The following is a 6,000-nucleotide window of genomic DNA, read 5'->3' on the forward strand; positions in this document are numbered from 1 at the left end:
TCAGTGAGTCGGACAGTCAGTTAGTCAGTCAGTGAGTCTGCCAGTCAGCCCGTGAGTAAGCCAGTAGTCAGTGAGTCAACCAGTCAATGAGTCAACCAGTCAATGAGTCAGTCAGCAATGAGTCGGTCGATCAGTCGGTGAGTCAGTCAGTTATTGCGTTGGTCAGTTAGTCAGTTAGTGAATCAATCAGTGAGTCAGTTCTAATTCTATTCGTTCTTTCATAGATTTCGAATCATATTAGAATTAGGTCTATCTTCCTTCAAAAAACAGTAGTAAGCATCACAGGACATTGACATAATTTTCTGAATCCACCAATAATATCGCTCGTTTCTTCAAAAAGGAAGACTTTGACGTGGCTCACAGAACAAATAATATTCAAACAAATTTATTGAAAACAACGAGATAAATTGTTGGGTAGATCAGGAGTATTTAAGTTGAGTAGTCGTTCTTGCCAATATATATATATATATATATATATATATATATATATATATATATATATATTGGCCAAACACGAAGAGCCTTCTCCAAAAGATTAAAAGATCATCGAAGTAGTTGATTGAATTTTAGGGCAGTGATCAGTCCGTCAGTGAAGCAACCAGTGAGTCAGTGAGTCTGTCGACCAGTCGGTCGGTTGGTCGGTCAATATGTCCGTCAGTGGGTCGGTCAGTCAGACAATCAATCAGTCAAGTCATTCAGCAGTCAGTCAATCAGTTGGTCGGTCGGTGAGTCAGCGAGATAGTCAGTGAAACAATCAGTAGATCAGTCAGTAAGTCAGTCAGTTAATGAGTTAGTCAGTAGTCGGCTGGTCAGTCGGTCCATCAGTCAGTCAGTGAGTCGGACAGTCAGTTAGTCAGTCAGTGAGTCTGCCTGTCAGCCCGTGAGTCAGCCAGTAGTCAGTGAGTCAACCAGTCAATGAGTCAGTCGGCAATGAGTCTTTCGATCAGTCGGTGAGTCAGTCAGTTATTGCGTTGGTCAGTTAGTCAGTTAGTGAGTCAATCATGAGTCAGTTCTAATTCTATTCGTTCTTTCATAGATTTCGAATCATATTAGAATTAGGTCTATCTTCCTTTAAAAAACAGTAGTAAGCATCACAGAACATTGACATAATTTTCTGAATCCACCAATAATATCGCTCGTTTCTTCAAAAAGGAAGACTTAGACGTGGCTCACTGAACAAATAATAATTCAAGCAAATTTATTGAAAACAACGAGATGAGATGAATTGAAGTGATTACACACTCAGGAACAAAATTAATCTCTTTCATAGCTCTCTGTCAAAACGCACGTACTGGACTAAGAAATCTCGACATGTCCAACCTTTCATCGACTCTTACCCTATCGAAACTTCGCCCATTATCAGCCGTTCAGCGGATCGCACAAAAAAAAACTTCGAACCGAGCTCGTTTCCCACCGCAACTTCTCAATTTCGGGTAGACGTCCTGCAGGACGAAGCGATGTCCTGGCGTCTTCCAGATAGTCCGAAGTCGCTTTGTCTGGCTTCATGATCGATACTGGGAGGAGGCTGTGACGTCATATCTCGGCCATCTTGTCATATCGGGCTCCATTCACAGAGATGAGATCTCTCCTGAAACATCCTCGCTGCTGAAAACGCCCCCGATCTCCCCTCCATCTCTCCTGAAAGTGCCTGTTTCGAGCCGCAATCAGCGTTCTGCTGAACAATCTCGGCGATAAGATTGTGGAATAATTGAAATTCAAATATTTGCGAGAATAAGCCGGCCTTGTTCCCGGCTAAGGGCTTGGAGCTGATTATGACTTACGACATTCTGGTGTCGGGGTAGTGGTTGTCTTTATGTTGATGAGGGTTTGATCTCAAATGGGCCGCTTCTACGATTTTTATTTGCGACAGATGAGATACGATACATTTCAAAATGCTTGATCTGCTTCTAGATTTCAGACTCAAGACTATGTTACCCTTTAATTCCAATTTCCATACATTCAGATGTGTGAAAACGGAATTTGATCAATTTTCTTTGAATCTTTAGAGGTTGGGAATATGCGCGTTAGTGAGAGGCAAGTATTTCAGTGATAACGTACTTTCGTTTAGTCGATATCCTTAAGCATCTAAGTAAAAAATCATTTTCAAGTAGCTGTTCCATAGGCGTACGTATTTGAAAAGTAAAAAGTGTAGTAATATCTGTTTTGAATATTCCTTTTTTATGGACACAACACAAACACTACAGTCAATCGGTCGGTCAGTCGATGAGTCAGCAAGATAGTCGGGGAAACAAGCAGTAAATCAGTTAGTCAGTCACTCAGTGAGTCAGTCAGCAGTCGGACGATCGGTCAGTCAGTCAGTCAGTGTGTCAGTCAACAGTCGGCCGGTCGGTCAGTCAGTCAGTCATTTGGTCGGTCAGTCAAGTCAGTCAGTCAATCAACTAGTCAGTAGCAATAAGTCAGTAGGTCAGTCAGTCATTCATTGCGTCAGTCTGTTAGTCAGTCAGTGAATCAGTCAGAAAGCAGTTGGTCGGTCGGTCAATCAGTCAGTTAATCAGTCAGTCAGTCAGTCGGTGATTCAGTAAGTTAGTCAGTCAGTAGGTCAGTAAGTCACTCAGTCAGTGAATCGATCGGTCAGTGAGACAGTCAGTGAGTCGGTCAGTAAGTCAGTCGGTCGGTCAGCGAATGAGTCAGTCAGGCAAGTCAGTCAGTGAGTCAACCATCCAGTTAGACGATGAGTCAATAAGTGAGTCAGCCAGTGAGTCAGTCAGTGAATTGTTCAATGAATCAGTCGGTGGGTCAGTCAGTTACTGAGTCAATAAGTCTGTGAGTCAGCTAGTCGGTGAATCTGTGAGTGAGTCAAAGAGTCGTTCAATGAGTCAGTCAATTAGTAAGTCAATCAGTAAGTGAGTCAGCCAGTCGGTGAGTCTGTGAGTGAGTCAAAGACAGTGAGTCGGTCGCTGAGTCAATCAATCAGTCAATGAATGAGTCAATGAGTTAGTCATTGAGTCGGTCGGTGAGTCAGTCAGAGAGTCACAGTGCGTCGTATGTGTTCACAGGTGCTGTAGCATTGAATTCATATGCTAGTTGAGATCTCTGGTGTTACAAAAGCTGATTCGAAAGTTACTTGGTCCACTAGCAAACTGCTATTTCCGAGAAATGTATTTCTTTGTGAAACGATGGTGAAAGGACTATCATCGTTAGTGATAATGGAACTGAAAGATATTAAATCTGTTTAAAATCTGTTTTTCCGTTAATCAGCTGTCGCCCCCATACGAACGACAACTCTCAGAAGATGAGAAACTTGTGCGAGCTAAGGACTAACGAGGTCTTACCTTTTAACATGTGATTCCTAACACGGAACAAAAAACAAGAAACCACTTTTAGTAGGGTAGCGCTAAGAAACATTTGGAGAGTTCTTTATTATTGAAAAAAATTGAGTTGAGAGTTAGTTTAGACACGCCTGAAGGAAGTTATTGTATCGCGAAACACATGTTACGTTTTTGTTAAGTGTGTAGTGAAAACGTAACAATAAAGTGTTTATTTCATCAGTTCAGACTTCCATTGTCTAATATGATATAAATTGATTTGATAACTCTGAAAAAAATCAAAAAGATTTACCGAAAATAACAATTTTTATTAAACAACAAACTGAAATTACAAATAAATGACATACAAGCAACAATCAAACAAATAAAAATTGAAATAATAATAAAAGCTGAAAAAATTGAAAAATTAAAAATATTATTAACAAAAAATGAAAAAATTAAATTAAAAAATTCAAACCAAGTTAATTTTATTTTTCATTTTTTGTTAATAATATTTTCAATTTTTCCACAAAGTATCCACAACTAACAATCGAAACGTTGTGACATAACCTGGTTTGAAATTTTTTATTTTATTTTTTCCTTTTTTGTTAATAATATTTTTAATTTTTCAATTTTTTCAGCTTTTATTATTATTTCAATTTTTATTTGTTTGGTTGTTGCTTGTATGTTATTTCTTTGTAATTTCAGTTTTTTGTTTAATAAAATTGTTATTTTCGGTTAATCTTTTTGATTTTTTTTCAGGGTTATCAGATCAATTTATATTATATTAGACAATGGAAGTCCGAACTGATGAAATAAACCACGAAACATTGTTAACCACCTTCAAACAAATAAAGTGTTTCTTGGTCTCTTTTTATGTTTTGCTTCCTTAAAAGCATTAATTTGAGTTAATTTCTTTAACAAATGAATAACTCATGCGACATAATTTGATTTGTGTGGAAGCTAATCTCCGGGTTTTTTTCCGTGCTCTGCATGTTTTTATGCCTGACGTTTCGTTTACTACTGCGGTATACATTATCTAAGGCGATGTGGTAACGGTTGTAGTGCTGTGGCCCAATGTACCATCTTCAAGTCTGTTCAGAAGAACATCTGAGGAGGCTAGAGTCTCTTGGGTTTCTGCGACCGTTACATTTCCTTTTAAAATGTCTACCGCAGTAATAGACGAAACGTTCAACACCGTTCGAAACCTGGTAAATAGCTCTCACACATTCATCTTCGGCCATGAAAGTTCTCTTTCCAAATTCCCTGTCATGTTATAATTTGGCTTGGTTACTTTGTGACAACAGTGAATAATTTATGAACAATGTTGTGTCATCATTATTTTTCAGCTTGTACAACCTGGAAAGGTCACTAAACAAAAAAATTTCCAGAACTTATGCACCACCGATCACCGCATAAAAAATGCACGAGCCGATAAAGTACAAAAGAGAGGGCAGGCTATCTCATAAAAAGTCATGCATGAGTACTGATAAGCCGAACAGTAGTAATACGAATAGCATTTGTTTAGCGAGCTGCTGATAAGAATTAAACGGGTGTGACGTCACTCGAGCACCCCACTCGACTGATCATAATTGATTTAGTGTTGTGGAACCGCCGTCGACCAGCGAGCAGATAAAAAAATTAATAGCTCGTTAGCGGATAGCCGTTCGGCGTTGAAGTTTTGAAATGTGGTCCTGCGCGAAAATCTGGATGAAAATTGTTGTAACGTCAACCACTTGCATCATATGACGTGGCATATTGTCGCAGTCGTGTTTAGCGAATATCCGAAAAGTTGAACGATTCTGAGTCTTTCATTCAGCGCGTCCCAAACCCGACAATTTTGTTTGTTCACGTACCCATTTATCCAGGGCCAGTTCCCAGCAAACACACTTGTTACATTTACGTAAATATGACATAAAATTTACGGAACATGTTTAAGTAATACATTTACGTAAATATTCCGTTACATTTCTAAGATAGTTTTACCCCATATTTATATTCTTGACGTTTTGGTAATGAGAAGCCAATATTTGGGGGTAGAATACGATATATTTGGAAATGAAACAAGCACGTACAGGTTATTCCTGACAGTTCACATCACTGTGGACAGCACAAACGTGCTGTGTTGAATATTTTGGTGCATCGTCTTTTGACTTTCCCTCTAACACATGATAGGTTCACAAAAGAAAGACGTACAATATAGGAAATAGCAGCCTCTAACGGTTTCTCGAGGGGTATTGTAGATGACATAATTAGGAAAAAGAAGTTTAGGTTAAGAATGAACGAAATCTCGACTTTCAGAAAGGACAAAAACCAAGATAAATACATCTCAGTTCCATACCACCAATATACGAAGAACTTTGGAATGATTTTCAAAGAACTAGGTATGAAGGTGGTTTTTAAAACAAGTCATACACTACAGAGCCTTTCAGGAAGTCCAAAAGACAAAGTCGAGAATTCGGAATAGTCTGGAATTTACGAAATTGAATGTGAGAACTGCGATGCAAAATATTATGGACAGACAAAAAGATCTATTAAAGTAAGATATAAGGAACAAATAGCACACTTAAAATATGGAAGACCTGAAAGATCAGCAGTCGCCCATCATATTTTGCAAAAAAACCATTCCATAGACCTCAGTTCATTAAGATTAGTTAGACAAGTTGATAACAACAGGCAACTAGATGCCTATGAGAGTGTAGAAATAAGTAAACACAATAATATTATGAATAAC

This window comes from Leptinotarsa decemlineata, unplaced genomic scaffold, assembly GCF_025532065.1.
Source record: "Leptinotarsa decemlineata unplaced genomic scaffold, Ldec_3_MD MMD2_tig00001064_RagTag_RagTag, whole genome shotgun sequence".
Classification (NCBI taxonomy): Eukaryota; Metazoa; Arthropoda; class Insecta; order Coleoptera; family Chrysomelidae; genus Leptinotarsa; species Leptinotarsa decemlineata.